The 20,521-nt window shown below is 40.4% G+C and overlaps 1 long non-coding RNA gene across 1 annotated transcript in view; it reads right to left on the reverse strand.

Annotated features, from left to right (window-relative positions):
- The window catches only part of LOC148125138 (uncharacterized), an 88,447-nt gene that overhangs the window by 67,665 nt on the left and 261 nt on the right, over nt 1-20,521 (reverse strand). The window lies entirely within an intron of this gene.

Genomic DNA, 20,521 nt, shown 5'->3' on the forward strand with positions numbered 1-20,521 from the left:
CAACTGAATAGTTAGTTTCGGCCACCCCCTCCCTACCCAGTCCAGAACCTGGGCGATTGTTCTGTCCTTCTTGGAATGTGATGCTATGTCGTCTGCAGTCACCGGCAGCTTGAGTTCGTTTACATCAAAAATGGCATGCACAGGAGCTGGGTCCTCGACTGGGGCTGGCAAGGGGCAGCGGCTGAGGGCATCAGCGTGGTTTAGATTTTTACCGGGACGATAGACCAGTTTGTACGAGTAAGCCGCCAGGAATAAGGTCCATCTGGTCATTCTAGGCGACAATATCTGTGGGGTTTGCTTTTCCCCTGATAACAATCCTAAAAGCGGCTTGTGATCAGTAATAAGTTCGAATTGGTGTCCGAATAGAAATTTGTGGAATTTTTTGACTGCTGCTACTGCAGCCAAGGCCTCCTTATCAACCTGGCTGTAATTACGCTCAGTCGCTGACAGGGTTCTTGAAAAGAAGGCAATTGGTGCCTCGGAGCCATTGGGGAGCCTGTGACTTAAGACAGCTCCTATCCCAAAAGGGGATGCGTCTGCGGCTAGGACCAAAGGAAGGCGTTGGTCAAATTGTATTAAGACAGCCTCAGAGGTGAGTAGAGATTTGACTGCCACAAATGCTTGGTTTTCTTTGGGTCCCCAGTGCCATGGTGTGTTTCTGTCTAAGAGTCTGTGCAATGGCTCAGCAACTGACGCCTTGTGTGGGAGAAATGAAGCGTAGAAGTTCAATAACCCCAGGAAGGCTTGTAACTCGGTTTTGTTGGTAGGCGTGGGCACCCGTGGATGGCCTTGACTTTCGATTCCACCGGGTGGATGCCTGAGGCGTCTAGCCTGTAGCCTAGAAAGTCCACCTGTCTAGTGGCGATGGTACACTTCTCCCGTTTTAGTTTGAGGCCATGCTGCCTGAACTTCTCTAATACTGCCCTGACTCTCTGGATGAGTTGGGGTCTGTCCCTGGCTGTGACTAAGATGTCATCGAAATATGGCACTACACCGGGGAGACCTTGGAGGATTCGCTCCATCAGTGATTGGAAAATACCTGGGGCTACACTTACGCCAAACTGGAGACGCTTACATCTGAATGCCCCTCTGTGTGTAACTATGGTCTGTAAGTCAGCTGTTTGGTTATCCACGGGGAACTGTTGGTATGCCTGTGACATGTCCAGTTTGGCGAAAATGGTGCCAGGTTCGAATGTGTGTAACAGGTGCTGAATTACTGGGACTGGATATGTGCTAACCTGTAGATAACGGTTGATTGACGTCTTGTAGTCAGCACAAATTCTTAGATTACCGTCTTTTTTTAGCGGGGTGACTATTGGGGTCTCCCACTTAGCGAAATCTGTGGGTTCTATCACCCCTTGTTTTAGTAGTTTGTCTAGTTCCGCGTCCAATTTGGGGCGGATGGCGAAAGGTACTCTACGTGGTTTTAAGCGAACGGGGACTGCCTGTGGGTCTACTGAGAAGGAGATGGGAGTGCCCTTATAGCAGCCTAACTCACTACTAAAAACGTCAGCGTAGTCTGTAAATAAGGAGTCAACATCAGAAGTTGAGACAGCATGGACTCCTTTTATACTAAGGCTGAGAGAGGGAACCAATCCAACCCCAAAAGACTAGGGAGGGCACCATTAACAACCACTAAAGGCAAATGGCCTTTAAAGGTTTGGAATTTCACGAGAAACTTGCCTTTCCGAGGACGGGGATGTTCTTTCCTTGGTAGTCTCTCAAGGTGAGATGGCACTTTTGAAGCTGGTTCTTTGTCAGTCTGGGCTGGATCTTCTTAAGCGTGTCCCAAGATATGATTGAGAGCGCTGACCCCGTGTCTACCTCCATGCGGCAGGGATTACCTTCTAGTAAGACAGAAAGTGTAATTTTATTGGGGGTGTAAAGTGTGTGGTTGGCTTGGTAGCAAGTATGGCATTTTTCTACTTGCCTTCGGGAACAGGAGAGGAAGGAGATCTTTGTGGAGAGGTGCGCGCTGCCTGGCAGACTCTTGCGAGGTGACCTTTCTTGTGGCAGTTGTGGCAGGTGGCGCTTCTGAACCTGCAAGATGCCCGGGAATGGGAACCTCCACAGGTCAGGCATAAAAGAGTTTGTTTTGGGCCACTGTTGTTTCTTGGCCTCGCTCCTACCTGCGGCTGTCTCGTTGGTTTGAGGCGATGCACATCGGAGTATTCTGCAGGTTCATCCTCACTAACCGCTTCTTCAGAGTGTACGAAGGAAGTGCTGGGTCTGGGAGTGGTGCCCTGGATCTCAGCTGCGGACTGTGCTGCAAGTTCTGCAGCGAAGGCTTCTTCAACTGCCTGGGGGAGTCTCTTCTAGCCAGCAAACACCTCTGGAGTTTTAGATCCCTCACCCCACAGACGAGTTGGTCGAGCAGCATGTCGTCCAAATAGTTCTTGAACTCACATTGTAGAGCTGCTGTCCTCAGGGCTGCCATATATTGATTTATGGATTCCCCCTCGGCTTGCTTCCTCATCCTAAAGGCGAAGCGCCTAGCAATCTGAGACGGTTTTGGTGAGTAGTGGTTGGATAGCGTTTCCACCAACTCTGCCCATGGGACATTCCCGATTTCTCGTGGGGCCAGGAGTGCTGTGGCGGTGTCGTATACTACAGCCCCACAGTAGCTGAGGAAGTAGGATTTCTTCCTCTGCTCCGAAACTTCAGCCAGTCCAATGGCATCGATAAAGGGGTTGAAGCGATTCTTATACGAATCCCACTTTTCCTCATCAGGTTTGAAAGGGGGGAATACTGAATTGACATTCATTTTGGACCCCTCAGTCTCTTGGTAGACTGGTCTGCCTCACTGGGTGCTCGTGGTCTTGGATTGATGCTGCCTGAGAGCATTGGCGGCTGTGGCTACAGTGCCCTAGTCTCACTCTGTGACTTCGGTTTTCCTGAGGCGCTTGAATTTTCATGTTCTTTTGCGAGCGTTAGGCGGCTGTGGCTGCGGTGCTGTACTGACAGCGCTTTAAAATTCGAGCCCTTTTTCTTATTATAATTATTATTATTTTTTTTTGGCGAGGCGGCTGAGGCGCTCGCAATTTCACTTGGAGACTTCACTTAGTGACAGCTACTGTAATTAGTGCCCTTTTGTGATCGAGGCGGCTGAGGCTCTCAGCGCCGTAGCTTGCTCTAGAGGCTGCAGTTCAGTGACAGCCGTTAGAATTTTCGCGCCTTTTTTTTTTTTCGCGCGCGCGGGCGGCTGCGGCTTCAGCGCCCGACTTTCACTATCCGTGGTGCTCTAACCATCGCGACTTTCACTGACAGCGCCCGGCCTTCTCTAACCGCGGCAGATCTAACCTGAGCGGCTCTAGCACTTTCACTTCGCGATGACAGGCTGCTGAGTCCGAGGCTCGGTAAGCAAAACGGCAAGCGGCTGCGGCTTCCGATGATAGGCTCCTGTTCCTTGGGAAAATGCTCCTGGCTAGCCTTCAAATCCCACCTTCGTCGCCAGTGTTGTAGTTCGAAAGGAAGGAGAGGCTTAGACCAGGGCATGCAATTAACAAGTTTATTGAAGGAACAGTGGTTGTCGCGTCTGCCAGCCAACGGGCAGACTAGCTTGCGAACAACGGCTGGCTTGGCTTGACAGCCGGCTTTATATAGCCGGCTGTCAAACGGCGCCAGCCAATAGGAACGGTTGTTGAACCTGCTTAAAGAGCGGACCCGGTTGGAGCCCCAACCGGTTCCCAAGACATAACACTCTTCAAAATAAAATCTATAGAAAAGCTAGGAACAGTTTTTGAAGAGGAAGCAGAGTCTAATGGAGGACATTGAATATAATAAGATAGAAACCACATTAATATACTACGTCACAGAACCACAGTGGGAGGAAATAGCAGTGCCAAAGGTATATTAACACCAGAACTATAGCCAATGCCTTTTACCAAAACTTGACAAGTCATCTTGGAATGAAGAAATTCAAACGGAAAGTGTTGTAATAATGGGAAAAAACAACTTGCCTTACATCATCAGTTAGATTTATGTAAGTTCAGGAGAAAAAAAGATAAAGTGCCTGCCTTTGAGTGGTTATTCACAGGACATTGTATTTGATAATAACTATGCAGTTATTCATAACTATGTGGATATAATTCCAAACAACAGGAATTATTCATGAATTAATACGAGATGCATATTTTATTGAGCCAGCAAGCAATTCACATGTATTTACAAGTTCAATTTAAATGGCAATGGAAACTTGCCCAGAAAGTTACAGTTAAAGACAACACTTCTAAAAAATAAGAGGATTAAGTATAAGGAAGCTAAAGAAGTATTCTCACCTAAGTTCATTAGAATTTAAAATCACAATAACAGAAACTCAAACGAAATGCAGAATGCTATTCAAAAGAATGCCTGTCAGATTAACCAAATGCATAGATACACTAAACTTGCAAACAATAGACACTGTTCCTAGCACAACATGTATCAAAGAAGTTATCAAAGAAGATAAAAAGAAAGCCTCATTGTTCTAGACCGATAGCGATGGAAAATCCCCTTAGATGCTTGAAGAAATAAAGCAGTTCCTGAAGGTGAGAGACCTGGGGATGGTTGATCCTGAAAGTCGGAGGTTTCCCTTGAGTCTGTTCCCTTATGTAAATGGGATTCTTCTACAAGGTAAGTTCCTCCTTTCTAGAATGAATCCCCTCCATCTATAATAGGATGTCAAACTCACGGCCCGCAGGCCAGATGTATCATGCACTGGCCATATCCTCCCCTGGTTTACTGAAGCGGGAAAAAGTTGCACTACTTCACGTGATGACGTGTCATCCACGGGTTTGACATCCCTGATCTATAACAATTACGTTAATAACATGAAACCTGTCCAAATTATTTTACTCAGAACTTGTATACATTGGTCCAATTCTATAATAATTACAGGCAGGTGATAAGAACACGCAATCCCAGAATGGGTCACATGAAAAAGGGAAAAAATGTGGGGAAACTGTGTGCAGCTGGTCCTCAATTTATGATCACAATTGAGCCCAAAATTTCTGTTATGAGAGAAGAGATTTGTGAGTTTTTAATGACCTTCCTACCACAGTTGTTAAGTGAGTCACTGCAGTTGTTAGGTTCGTAACAAAGTTGTTAAGTGAATCTGGCTTCCCCATGGATTTTGCTTGTCAGAAGGTTGCAAAAGGGTATCACGCATCCCCAGGACACTGCAACTGTTCTAAACATGAACCAGTTGCCAAGCATCTGAATTTTGATCTTGTGACCACGGAGATGTTGCAATGGTCATAAATGTGAAAAATTGTCATAAGCCACTTTTTTCAGTTCTATTGTAACTTTGAACAGTCATGAAATGAACTATTATATGTTGAGGACTACCTATACAAACATTCAAAAGCAAAGCTGGAAATGTGCAGAACTCAGATACATGAACTTTGCTATTTCAAGGTCTTGTGTTAATTATAATCACAAGATGATTGTGGCAAATATTTTTTTGCTTCTTCCTGAAGTACTTTGTGAAGAAACTCATCTCCCTCCATCAGCTGCATATAATATAATATTAGCAGGTGTATAAGTAACAAACAGGGGTGGGATTCAAATTTTTTAGCAACCGGTTCTGTGGGCATGGCTTAGTTGGTGGGCATGGCTTGGTGGTCATGTGACTGGATGGGCATGGCCAACTCAATATCACTCACATCTCCTCACCTGGCCTCTCATGACTGTGGAGATGCTGCAACAGTCGTAAGTGTGAAAAATGGTCATAAATCGCTTTTTTCAGTGCCATTGTAACTTTGAATGCTCACTCCACACAAGCAAAGTACCAGCAAAGGAGGAAAAAAAACCTCCAGAGAAGTTTCATAGACAGGAAGTCTAGTCCTGCCAAGAATGTAATAAGAGTTATTGGAGAGGCAGTTTCTGCAAGCAACACCAGAAGGTTTCCTTCCTGCCTTCCTTACAGGATTAGGCCAGTAATTTCTTCTAACAACCGGTTCTCTGAACTGCTTAGAATGTTAACAACCGGTTCTAGAGAATAGGTGCGAACCTGTAGAATCCCACCCCTGGTAACAAAGCAATGTAAGATGAAACTGAAAGTTTAAGGAGTTGAGAGCAGAAAAAATTCACAAGTCGCTTTCCTCCCAATTACGTTTTGTTGATAGCAATAGCAATAGCACTTATATACTACTTCACAGTCCTCTCTAAGTGGTTTGCAGAATCAGTATATTGTCCCCAACAACAATCTGGATCCTCATTTTACCGACCTCGGAAGGATAGAAGGTGGAGGCAACCTTGAGCCAGTGAGAATCGATCTGCCGAACTGCTGGCAGCAGGCAATCAGCAGAAGTAGCCTTCAGTACTGAATTCTAACTATTGCGCCACTATGGCTCATAATGAATTCTTGATGAAGTCTTTCTCTTGGGAGAGATCATCTAGCAATGTAACATCAATTCATTTCAACCAATTAAGCTTAGCTATAGTATCAATAGCTATGTTATGGCTCCAAGATGGCTGCCGTGTGATAGCCCTTTTAGTGAGCTCTTTATCCTCCTACTATACTACTATAGTAGGAGCTACTATATATAGCTACTATATATACCTGCTTTTATATGGTTGTAAAATAGTTTGTTCTTATCTATTATTATTTATAAGTTAGTAAAGTTAGTTTTATTTTATTTAGGAGCAGTAATTTTAGGCTTTTAGACCTAGGATTAGATAGGATTAGGTTTTTAAACTATGAATTCTGGAACTTATCAGCCTGAAGTATTACAAGCATTTGCTCATGAAATGCTTCAGCTTCAAGCATTTTCTGATGAAGTGGGAGTATGTTTTAAAATCTTTTAAAGTAAACCACTCCAGGATGCGGAAACAAAAGCTAACAGCAAAAGCAAAAAGAGCTGTGAAACGAAAATCTAAAAGGAGGCATAAATTGGAAACACAGCTGGGAGGAAACCCTAAACACAACATGGCAGAAATGACACCTAGACAACCAAAGATAAAGGACTTGTTTCAGATAATGGACACTGCAAATGGATCCATGCCCAGTGTCCCAGAGTGAGGAGGAGTGCTGGAGGAGTAATACCTCCTTAAAAAACCTTGGTCCAGTTGGCCCAGCTGGTAGCACCTCATAAGGGCCCCTTTTCAGGGTTACAGAAGAAGTTGGCCAAGGGTTTTGAAGGCAAAAGAGGGCTTTATGCCCCAATGGCAGATAAAACGGTAGAACCATCTTCTAGGAGAAGGGAAACTCTGATTTCAAACTGTTCTGACCCAGGTTTTATCAAACTTAATAAAACCCAAACTTATTTAAAAAGCAAAACCTATTTTAATGCAATGCTGGGAATTACTTGCATTCTCAGCCAGAACTAATTATAAACAGTTCCCCCAGATAAAAGCATGCCTTTCAGTGCTGTAGAATGCTGCCAAAAAAACAGAAGTCCAATTAATTATAACATAAACCAACCAAAGTCCCAGAAAAAACTGACCAGAATGCGCAAAGCTTCAAGGAGGGCTCAGAATCGATTGAACTGTTTTGCTTCCTGTAAAGCTTTCATCATTGAGGTCTGATTTTTATCCCTTATGGGAGGGGCAATCACCTCCCAGCTTTACTCCCAAGTTCTCCCTTCTGCTTCAGCTGCTCTCGCCTTCTAGCAGCTCTGTGCACATGCGCACTGGGAACAGGCTCCCCTGGGTCCTCTGCTTCGCTGCTGACAGATTCCAAAGGCTCAGAAGCAGCACCCCACTCCCAGATGATCCTGGCCCCATCCCTGCATTGAATGCAGGACCCTCATCCAAGTCCTCTCCAGACTCCCTGCCTGGTCCCCTTTCTTCCTCACTGTCCGACTCTGCTGCTGTCTGTACCGGCTGCGGCGAACCACAACACAATCCTCCACTGCCTTGTGGCTATATCTATTATTGGAAAAGGCTTCAGGAGTCAACTTCAAGAGCCAGAGTTGGAGTCCTGGAACCAGTTCATGACTGTGTACAATCACATTCTGGTAACTCCTGCAACATAGCTGAAACTAATCATATCGGCTCTGCTGTTCCACTGGACTATTTCAGCGACATGGAGAGGGGGGGATCCGCTGCTTGGATAACAGTTTATTCTCCATATTAAATTATCCAGGCCTTGTGCTCTGAAGAGGACATTCCAGCTTTGTATACAGCATTGAAACAACACGGGAAGTGGCAGTTACCGCTTATAAGTCTTTGCTCGATTAGCACAGAGCGTGACACCAGGGGCTACTTTTGATGGTGGGAGAGGTCATCGTACCTCATTGGGCAGCTACCACCTGCCTCAAGCTGGGCAGCCCCCAGCCAATAAAGTGCTGCCCAGCCACGGACTGTTAACCTCACAGGGTACATGGGGTTTAGGGTGAAAGCCGACAAGCAGATCAATAATCCTGCATCATGCAACAAACTTAAGAAAACTTTAGCCCTAAAGTTGGGCACTTGGAATGTTCGGACAATGACCGCTGGCCTCTCTGACGTTCTGCAGGAAATAGACGTTAGACAGCTGTCATCGACATGGAGCTGAGCAGACTGCAGATGGACATTGTCGCTCTTCAAGACACAAGGCTGTCAGACTCGGGATCTGTTAAGGAGAGAAACTTCTCTTTCTTCTGGCAGGGAAAGCCACCAAATGAGACTAGGGAATATGGGGTTGGCTTTGCAGTCAGAAACACCCTATTAGGGTTCGTTACTGCTGCAGGAATTGAAAGAATCCTGCCCTTGCAGCACCATTCATCAGCAGGGCTGGTTACTCTTATTAGTGTATATGCACCGATATTATCATCTTCAGTAATATCTAAAGACGAATTCTACTATGATCTGACTGCCACTATTAAGAAAATCCCCGAGAAAGAAACATTGTTTATCCTTGGTGATTTTAATGCCAGAGTTGGAGCTGACCATAGTTCTTGGCCCACCTGTTTAAGTCAGTTCAGTGTTGGGAAGATGAATGAAAATGGCCAACGCCTGCTGGAGTTTTGGTGCTACTACAGTTTTTGCATTAGCAATACATTCTTTAATACAAAGCCTCAACACAGAGCCTCCTGGAAACATCAAAGATTGAAGCATTGGCCTCAGCTCAACTTGATTCTCACCAGGCTTCTCAGTATTACGAATGCACATGGCTATCAGGGTGCTGATTGTGATACAGACCACTCCTTGGTGTGCAGCAGAATAAAACTGCAAACAAAGAGATTGCATCACTCGAAGAAGGAAGGTAGACCACAAATTGACATCAGCAAGACACACGCAATCAGGAAAGAGTGGAGGGATTTGCTCAAGCACTCAAGGAAACTCTCCCAGGCCCAGCTGAAACAAATGCATCTCAATGATGGGAACATTTTAAGAATGCTGTTTATAACACCTCCTTGTTAGTATTTCATAAGGAGACCAGAAAGACAGCACATTAGTTTGAAGCCCACCAGCGAAATCTGTATCTGTCCTCAGTATGGAAAGGATTGCCATTCTCGAATTGGCCTTTTTAGCCACACTAGATGCTGTTTCAGGACCTCTTTTCAGAGCACGATACCGTAGTCTTTTGAGACTGAAGGATGCCAATGTAAGTATCTATAATTTGGTGACAGACTCTCCTGGAGAAAATCTATCAGTATCTACATGGTGGCTAAGGGTTGACACTGATTTGATGACACAAAATCATTCAAATGTATAAATATAAGAGCTTATAAATATAAGGTCAATGAATGTACTACCAATGACCCTTGAGCTGTCAGAAAACAATACCAACATTTACCAATCCCCACCTTCTTTGTATAGTTTCTGTTCTGCTTTGTCAGGTGTAAAGAATCAGGACTACTTATGAGATTGAAGATATATTCCAGCCGATACATAAATCAATTAAAGTTCAACATTAAATTGGTGATAGTTAAGGGTCAATAGAATAATGGGGAAGCTGGACTTAGATTTCTTGTGGCAACTCTAAATTGATGCATTTAATTCAGCACACACACACACACACACACCAGCTCTTATTTGCTCTTCTCCTACATCTGTCAACCCTGAAGTGAACTTGGCTGAGGCCATCTTTGAGCCTTCAGGGTTACCACAAAGCAGAAGAAGGGACAGGGAGAAGGGAAATAGCTAGATGGGGTTTCGTAGCCAAAACAAAACAAAATTACTGTGAGAACCAAAGACATGTAGTAGTAGGAGTGTAGTAACCAAGCAACTGGACAGCACCTTGACTGGACAGCGAGACCAGTAACTTGGGGGAGAGGAGAAACTCTACTTTTTAATTAGGTGAAGGTCTTGGGAACTTTCAGAGTCGGCTTTTACCAGTTGTGCCAATATGATGTATTCAATAAATTGTTTTTTGAGGAATCCACCTGCCTCAGAGTTGCTTTCTATGAGTGCATGACTTGTAACGTTGACATCCCCTTGCAATGTGCACGATAAAATCTGTGATTAAACCATCTGGCTATCCTGCTGCCTATTCTTTTCTTCACATCATCAGCTGGCAGGAGATCCAATGCCAATCAGGGCATTGCTGGGAGTCATGTTGACATTATCCAACTGTCCAAATGCGCACCGGCAAGATCAGTGGGTAGGGCTGAAGCCTTCTTTCAGAACTCCATACCCATATGTGCCTTCAGCTCCATCCAGAGTTTTCAAAGTGCTCAGCCAGGTGTCACATTTTGAAAGAATTTTACCAGCACTTTGTAGGAGGGCCTAGTTCTTTTGAATCTGTGAGAGAGTGATTATCCTGTGGTTATGTGGAAATAATGAAAGGCTCCAGGATACTTCTCTAAGCAATCAAAAGTTGCAGACATAATTATAAATTACTATTTTAGTCTGTTTTTAATGTCATTACACTACTACTTTTTAAGGAAAAAATTCTGCAAAAATGGATAGGTTTGCCTACATTTTATGTAAAACCTTGCGTACCAGGGAGGTCAAACTCCCGGCCCATGGGCTGGATGCATCACATGCTGGCCACACCCACACCTGGTTTAGCAAAGGTGTAAAATGTCCCGATATGTCACATGACGCTGCCATGATGAAGTGAGTTTGACACTTCTGTTGTATACATTTCTTAAATAATCTTCCCGGTTAGAAAATAAATTCATCTTTTAAAATGTGAATTTTTGTGAATTTCTGATTAGATTCCCTATGTCTGTACTTGTTTAAACATCACCTGGAACACTGATAGGAGATACCAGAATAAGCAGAAAATGGCATCAATTCTATAATCACTATGCTCTTCTCAATTAGTCAAAAATGCAACAAATAAATTATTTGTACCAGTTTTCAGGAAGGCTCCTGAGCAAATGTCTAAAATATAAGAACAAATAATCCCCCCCCCCAAAAAAAAACCCTAAGCAGCTATTTCCTTAAATCAAACCCTTGTTCCTTTAGTGGCAGTTAATAACTTAGTTCCCTTCAAAAGGAAACTTGAGAATAATTCAAAAACTGCAGGCCCATAAGTCCAATTTCTATTCTAAGTAAACTGTTTATAATGGAATGTGAGAACAACTTTAGAAAAAGGGGTGGGATGGGCAGAAATGCTGCCTAGGGGAACAATCAGATAAAAGAGGGAGGAGACTGCAACTGAATAATGGGTTGAGAAAGAAATTTAGAAAGTTTCCACACCGACTTATCAGGCACTAAAAAGTCATGGCAAGAGATTTGTACTTTTATACTTGCAATATTTTGTTAAGATAGCCTTGCAATAAAGTAAAATTCATTCATCTTGTCACGTCTTGTCTACTTGGAAGGTCAATACAGAGAGAAAATGAAGTATTGAATAAGCAGGAGAATGTGTGACAACAACCTAATCTCAGACTTTGGTGGAAACCGAGAGTGGTCAGAGAAAATGCAGGCTTTAGAAAAAAACAAAGAAATCGCTTTTCAGCCTTTACGGAACTGTGGGCTAAACCACAACACAATAGAACTGTTCTTCAGATTTGTGTGAATGTATGGAAGCTCAAAGGAATTAATTATAGGTAGTCCTTCTTTAGCAAATGCCTCATTTAACAACTGTTTGCAATTACAATAGTGAGGAAAAGGGAACTTTATCACCAATCCTTGCAGATCTGTAAAGCAAAGGGAAGCTAAATTAGGATAAGGCCAGTTGTTTCATTTAGCAACTATTTTGCTGAACAGCCGAACTGCCAGTCAGCCACAGTAACACAGATTTTCTTTATCATTCTAATTATAAGTTCTTCTTCTTTTCAACCTAACTATTTTAAATAGTAAGGCAGCAGCTGATGACATACTCATTGTGGACACACTATTATGAAACTTTATTGTACCAGACCAGGATTCTGCTGTTATGATGCAGCAGATAATTGTTAGTTATGAAGTAAGATCCTACAATTATGAAGTTCACGTACCTTTTCTAGGGCATAATATGGAGGGAAGGCTACCTGGTCCTTATCTTTGAGAATATTTGGGCCAGCCCTGTCTAATGGTATATAGGTAGAATTGTTTCACATTAGATACTTGGTTAGGTATCGTTGTTGATACTGTAGTATTTCTTAAATCAATTAATTTACTACAAAATGTATACAATGTAAAAGGGGTATTTACACAACTGGATAAAAGGAAAGAAGGGTTGAACCTACCATATTATTCGGTGTTGCTGTGTCCATAACTGTGTACTACATAGCTGTTTACATTCTACATAATTGCCCTTTCCGATGTCATAGAGAAGAAAAATACTGAAAGTTTTGACTGGATGGTGGTGAAATCTCAGAAGCTTTGAAGGACAGCAGGTCTCTACCCTATTCTTTGAACAACAGCAATGTGCAAGGAAAGCCATATGTTTTATTCACCATAATAGGAAGCCAAATTTCACTTATTAATAAGCCTTACTATTACAGAAAAATGACAATTTATGCATGCTAGATTCCTCTTTAGTACCAGGCCAATAACTATAAGAGACTGAGGATCATGTCCAGCCCGACTATCTAATGATCATGAAGACATTGCTTTCTGAAGCTGCTTTGTGGAGTTGATTTAAAGTCCCTACAGTTTCCTGTAGCATCCTGATTACTGTCTCAAGTGGTCAGGAAGTCTCTAGGAAGAGTGGATAAAAAGGCTTTGGGTCTGCTAATGAACTAATAGAAAAACCAACATGTCAGCACAGTGGTGGGATTCAAAGATTTTTACTACCAGTTCTGTGGGCGTGGCAGGGGAAGGTTACTGCAAAATCTCCATTCCCTCCGCACTCCACTAACCTGCTTTCCAGCTCAGTTCTCTTGTGCAGGGCAACGAAAGAAGACCCAGCCAATCAGCTGGGACTTGGGAGGCAGAGAATAGATGGGGGTGGGGCCAGTCAGAGGTGGTATTTGCCGGTTCTCTGAACTACTCAAAATTTCCACTACCAGTTCTCCAGAACTGGTTAGAACCTGCTGAATACCACCTCTGGTCAGCTACCATCCTGCTCCACACATCTATCTGGGGGTGTAAATAAGGATGAAGCGGGCTGGATATGATCCCCTCCCTTCACATATTTAAGAGATCTGACATTTTTATATTAGCTTTCACAATATTTATTTTCATTTACAGTTGGCAGCATTTTAACTTATTTATTTTTGAAAACCTAGGCAACATTTTTTTTTCCAATTATCACACTGCTGGGTCCCCATCACCATTATCATTACATTTCTTTCAAGTTTGTTTTGTTTCCGTTATTTCATTTTGGTAAAACTGGTGGGCACCAAGTAAAAGTTTTTGTGTTTTTCAGTTTCACTGTTGATATTCTGTAATTCTTCTGATTAAAATATTGATGTTTGGAAAAATGCTGTATCTTAATCCTTAGGTTGGTTTCAAGAAATATTTCCATATGTCAGCAACCGATTATTCAGTTATTTTCAGCAATTGCTAAGGAAACAGAGGAAAGTTTAGCGTACTGTTCATCAAGCCAAATGGCTGAGAATGCTTTCCAGAGAAGCAATAATAATTTTAAAAATACTTTTTCTAAGAGTTTCATAATGCAATATTGCTACAAAAAAGGGTTTGAAAAACTACAGCTTAAAACGTTACTAAATAATAATATTCGTAAAGGTTTTCATTAAAATCATCTGAAGTGCGAAAGATTAAAGGGGCATGACACACTGGGGAAAATTGTCTGCTGCTTCACAGTTCAATCTTTCATACGTTCAGGCATGCTCTTTTTCTGTCTTGGGTTGCTTTGGATCTGGGATAACTTTAGCATTTCCCTGGAAAAATCCAAAAACAAAACCAAACCTTTTTTTAAAAAAAAATCAGAGGTTTTGAAATGTTCTTTAACATGTCTTATCTAGCACAGGGGTGCTGTCTCAGGAATTCTGGAAGAAGTCACAAGTCATAAAAGGGCCATAGTTCTCCACACTTGATTTAGCAGTAACTTCTTTTTGTCTTTCCTTTTGTCTTGCAGATATAATTTGTCCTACTTAAAAAATTACTAGTTAATATAGAGTTAAATATTTAAAGACAGAGAGAATTAGAATCTTGTACAAACTTGGCAGATGACATACTTGTTTTGCAATAAGGAAGGCATTACCATAAATATAGACTCTTTAGAATATGAGATCATACAATATTTGCTTAGTTTTATATTAGCTCCACTAAAAACAACACAAAGAAAAGATGGAGGAATCACTGCCAATGATTGTTTGCATATGTTCAAATATTAGTTATATTTGAGATCTTCCTGGATTCAAGGAAATATATATTAGGAAATGTTTTTATTTAATCCTTTTCTATAGAACTAATTACTTCACACTTTTGTTAAAGACATGGACATCAGAGGCTAGTTTGAAATTTGAACAAACGTTCTGGATTATGTTTCTCTCCAACGTATGCATGATGACAAACTCATTTCTCCTTGCAACGTTAAAAACTAATAGTCAATTCCAATGCAATACATGCATAGACCTAAATTGTCACAGCCTAGCCCATGCACATTAAGTAGGCTGAAATGCAAGCATGGATACCTGTGTATTTCTTAATCTTAAACATGGAGTAGCTTTAAACTGAATACATTTCTTTGAAAAAATATGTGATTTAAACATGTGTTTTATTCAGGGGTGGGATCCGACAGGGTTAACTACCAGTTCGGTGATTTAAGAGGTTCGGTGATTTACGATGTGCTTCCCTGCATGCTGCGCGCACGCCTGTAAATCGTCATCAGCTTGGTGCCTGGACAGCTGAGTAGCGCTGCGTGCAGAGAAGCAGCCTTTGAAAAAGCACTTTTTTCCTGCTTTTTAAACTGCAGCTGTGCCTCGCATGGCAGCTGAAGTTGAAAATCAGGAAATAAAGGTGAGGTAAGAGCCCAGGTGAGTGGGTGGGCAAAAACATCAGCAGACATAGAACCGGTTTTATGTTTGCTGCTCTTCAGAGCTACCGGTTCTACAGAGGTGGACAGAACCGGTAGAAACCCACCCCTGGTTTTATGATTTTTGACATTCCAGAATGTTACTTCAATTTACTTCAATTTAATCCAATTTATTCTAGAAACAATCCAGCTTGACAATTTCTGGTTTTACAGCAAGACATGGAAAATCAGAGCTCCATAGGCAAAACACTTTTATTTTTCACTAAACTTTAATTGAATTTTCAGGCTGAATCATACTGAATTTCTCAGAAATTAAACAAAGAAATTAAACAAAGAAATTAAACAAAGATTAAACTCGTATTGTATAGCTGTCTGGGAACAGAATATGATAAAATATGCTTTAAAAATATTTAGTACCATCTTAGAATGTATATTTTTTAAGTTAGGTTGGAAGGCTTCAAACTCTTATGGTCCCAAAGACTCCTTTGGAAAGAAGCTGTTTTTTTGTTCATGATATCCCTGGAGATTTTCTGCATCCTTAAAAGTGCTTGATTATGTTGTAAAGATTCATCTTTATTAATAGGTGAAGGAGCTGCTTTGCTGTTGAATAAAAGCTCTGAGAAGGAAGTTGTTTTAACAAAATGTTCTTTGGAAATTTTATACTTTTCAATGAACAATGCGATAACTTGGCTTCTACCTGAAGGTCTGGTTTAAAGAGCTATTCACCTGTGCATGAGTTGGCCAAAAACTCCTTTGACATACTACTTGCTGCCCCTATTAGTAAATTTCCACAGCTTTTTTAACTGATTTTCAGCAAATATCACAAAGGAAAACATTTCTTAGTTGCTCTCCTTAAGGTATGGTGGAACTCAAGAAAAAGTAAGTTTTGACAGATGGCTAGATTGGTTGGTTTAGCTCTTTGTCAAAGGTTATGCCACCCCTGGTAAAAGTGTTGGGGTGGAGACCTTCAGACAGAGGTATAGATAATGTGAAATAAACCAGAGTAATGAATCCATGAAAAACATTAACACCAAAGATTTAAAGGTTTAGCAGGCCAGGCCTAGTTAGTACTTGGATGAGAGACCATTAGCCAAAAATGTTTTGAAAAAGACCATGACAGACCAGTTCCATATTGTTACTAACAGAATAATATGGGCATTGAATGCTATAAAAATGAGAATTTAAAGAACTGAGAATAAGAGCTATTTATTTATCTGTTTCTCACATTTTGAACCACTCATCTGTCTCAGAGTGGGGAGACCATTGACAATATAATAAATAGTTGTTAAAAAAAATGTCTGGGCAGATGATAAAACAAGACAATGTTGAATAGGAAAAATACATTAGAATTTTAAAAAGTATGGATTTCATGTGCAAAAGTATTGGTATGATCATGTGTTTAAAAAAAGGCTCCACCATGTAAAAAAATTAATGGAACATCTAGAATGCCACATGCCAAACATTATATTTAAAAACACATATAGTATACATGTGGCAATACCAAGTGACAAAGCATCTGAAAAGAAATTGGGAAAATTATAATCTCAGCATTTATCAATTGACAACAGAAATTATAAAATAATCTTCAGTGTCTGGAACATTCAACAAAATGGCAGAGCATTCACTATGGATTAACAGTTGAGTTCAAAAAGAATGGGACTTTTAGGGTTTATAGAGACCCAATAGAAGAAATTACTGAAATAAATTGTGCTTCAAGATATCTTTGAAGTTGGATGGCATATATAAATGATAGTTGATAGATATCAATCAATCCTTCAATATGAAATTTTGGCAATAACTTTGGTAACAGAATTAAGGCTCATCAGACCATATATATCCTAAAGCCATATTTGCAAAACCTATTAACATGTTAATTATCAACATTAACCATTTTGTCATCCAGATCTACTATTTATTCCCATAACAGGAAAGAGAAACAAAGAATTACAAAGGACCACAATTCAAGTCAAGAAAAAGGAAGCCAGTCCAGACATATAATACATGCAGTGAAAACTTTAAGCAACCGAGTGAGAATCTATATTCCCAAACTTCATAGCTTTTCTCTATGCAATTCCTTTTCTTGCAGTATGATTCATGCATTTTAAATTGCAAGCTTCAGGGCAGGTTTTATATAATTATGGAGGTTTGTATGCTTCTTACAGGAGCCTCTTTGGCAGACAAACTGGATAGAAACTGTATAGAAATGTTGGTATATTTCCTTTGTTTTAATTCTTCAAGAAGAAAACACCGGCATATTTGTAATAATAATAAAAAAGATTTCCAGAACAGCTGTAAATTCAGACTAGCCAAAATCAGTTCATAACCTCTTGTTCCATTTCTCTATGACATTTTCAAAAAACTGCGTATAACTCTAGCATATTCTCAGATGCAGCCTGATACTTTTGACCTTTGTTTACTGAAGTAAAAAATAGACATACGGTTTCTCTTTTTTAAAGCCAAATTGTTGTCTGTTTGCCCAGTTAGTATTCATGGCTTCTGGAAATAAAATCTGTGTTTCACTTACTTTTGAAAATCAACACTGTAGTTTGAAGGAATAATATACCATTGTAGCATTGAGTATTAGCTGTAATTACCAATAATGCTCTCTATTTATTTAAGTCAAGATTAGGGTTAATAATTGGTCTATTGGTTAAGGTACCAGGCTAAAAACCAGGAGATTGTGAGTTCTAGTTGTGCCTTAGGCATGAAAGCCAACTGGGTGACTTTGGGACATTCTCTCAGCCCACAATGTCAAGCTGATCAGTAAATTCCTGTTGCAATCAATGGATCAACATTTGGTTAATACAAAACAAGTGGACCCTGAACTTGCAGGAAAATGCTAGGAAGATATATAAGTGAGCATAAGAGGATAAGATCAGGAATAAACCAAGGATACCAGTGCTAGCTGAAGGGAAGGAGGAGGCTGGAAGCTGGATGAGCTGGTGGGATATGCTATACTGACAACTGATAAAAGCTGATATATATATACTCAAGCTTTACCCTGTTTCCCAAATAAAATCATTCTGAGATTCCTTCAGATTTTGTCTCACTCAAACTGAGAACGTTTATTTATTTATAATCTCACCGATATTTCAAAGCTTATTCCAAAAAAACCTATAATCTTAGAATGAAGTGGTTACTGTGGGTATTTCCAATTTGTCAATATTTATGACACTGACTGCTTCATTTTCACATTATTGGCATTTTTAAAATCCTATTAATAATTTTAACATTGTCCATATGTTGTCAGTCATGTTTGATGCCTTCAGTTTCATATTTGATAAAAACCCAATGTATATACTGTAAAAATGACATAATATATTTCAGATGCAACTTGACTATATTTAACTAGCACAATAATTATCAGATAAATACGTAACCCATTGCAATAGTCTGTCCTAGATGTATTAATGAGAAGTTTTGCACCCTCTCCAAGTTCAGATGAAACTATCATTAAGAGGTTTTGAGAAGAATTAATGACATAATATACCAAATTCACAGCTTTCAGTAATTATAGGTGTAATAACTTGGTAGCCTGACAGCTTTGTCCTGTTACAATAATACAATAAACATATTTACATGCATAATATGTTTATGAAAATGGGCTGGACTAGTAAGCTGACTATTTCCTTTATGCATGAAGTGGTCACTTGAGACCAGTCCAGGATCTAGGTTGGTTTGGCTGAGTTCAGGAGCAAAATAACTTCTTTGCATCATGTATCAAGCCTGAAATTGACATAAGTGTAGCCATTTTAGTTAGGCTTAGTATATATTCTTTTTCTTATTTTCTCTGTGGCAATCATGGGGGAAGGGTTTCGGGCTCGCCACATTCCTAAGTGGGGGAGGAGTGGAGATAAAGAGAGTGTTTTGGCTAGGTGATCATTCTTCCTGTGAGAAATGAGCTGTCCGTGTTTGGGCCCCTTGAGGTGGATATTTATATCATCAAGCAATGTTGAATTACTTCTATTGGAGAATGTGACTTTTGGGGATTGTTTCTAACTTGTAATATTGTGGGGTAATTCCGGATTGTGTCAGATCCAGAATTACAACAGACTTTGCCAATCTGATGCTTTCCTAAATAAAAGAAATCTTTTTTGAAGATGGACTTTGGTTTTTTTTTTAATGGATTTCATCACTTGGAAACCTGAAACCATGTTTAAAACAGCAAGTTCATGCTAAAGAATGACTGTCAGAAGCAAGCAATTCAGCTCCTTGAGGAACCATCAATTGGTTACTGAATACATAACCTATGAACCACTACTTACAAGTCACAGAGACTGTGGTGCTAAGTCAAATTTAAGCAAACCACATAAACCTAGTTAAATATAATGTCAAAGAATATTGTTGGATGAATACATTTTTGATGAAATTTGAGATGTTCTCACTATTTAGAGCAATCCTGTTCCCTCTTTTAAGTCCCACAACGGCAGGATACTTTCTCACAGTCTGTTTTGTGTGCTGTGGGTTGCCATTCTGAATTGTTCTGATAGTCTATTTCCAATTTAGAAACTGGGCAAAAACAAATAACACTCTTGTTCTACCACTTTTTCCTCATGACTGTTTTCCAGGTACATTTGAACCTAGGATTAAATAGTCAACCATGTACGAAAAAATATCAGGAAAACTGTCACTTATGAACACCCATAATTAAGTATAAAATAATGGAAAAGCACGGCTTTATCTTTTTTTAAACAGCAGATGAAGCAGAAGTTTTGTATTAAAGACAGGTAAATAGCATAAATTCAATCCTGTAATACAGCAAGAATTTATCTGAAAAGTAGATAATAAGACTTCTTGACATGGTCTTCTGGAATGTCCCCAGGGTTTCCTGATAACTTGAATGGACTCCATGAGAAATTAACAGGAAAAAAAATCAGAGAAACACAGCCAATTTTCTAGCACTTTGCCTCCTAATTTAAGATTCTGGGAAATTGTTAACTAACTGGTTCCACAGGCTGAAGTTTGAAACCTCACTGGTTTGGATGACACAAAACTTTTTACTGTGCACTGGCAGAAAGAACAATTGCAAAGCAACTTGAAGGCTACATGTATGTTTTATGCCATTAAGATTTATTCTCAAACTTTACATCCATGACATTTGACATCCTATCACACATGCACCCCTCCCCCCTCATACCTATGGGGCAGAAACGATTTGCCACCATAGGCCCGATCGTGATTATCATTTTGAAATAGGGTTGTTCTTATCTTGAACCTTGCAAGCAGGTTCAAGTTTTCCATAAAGTCTTAGCAGTATTTATTTTATGGGAGCAACTGATATCCGCCCAATCCATTTGA

Source organism: Pseudonaja textilis, chromosome 8, assembly GCF_049901715.1.
Source record: "Pseudonaja textilis isolate UNSWEBS1 chromosome 8, rPseTex1.2, whole genome shotgun sequence".
In the NCBI taxonomy this organism is placed as follows: domain Eukaryota; kingdom Metazoa; phylum Chordata; class Lepidosauria; order Squamata; family Elapidae; genus Pseudonaja; species Pseudonaja textilis.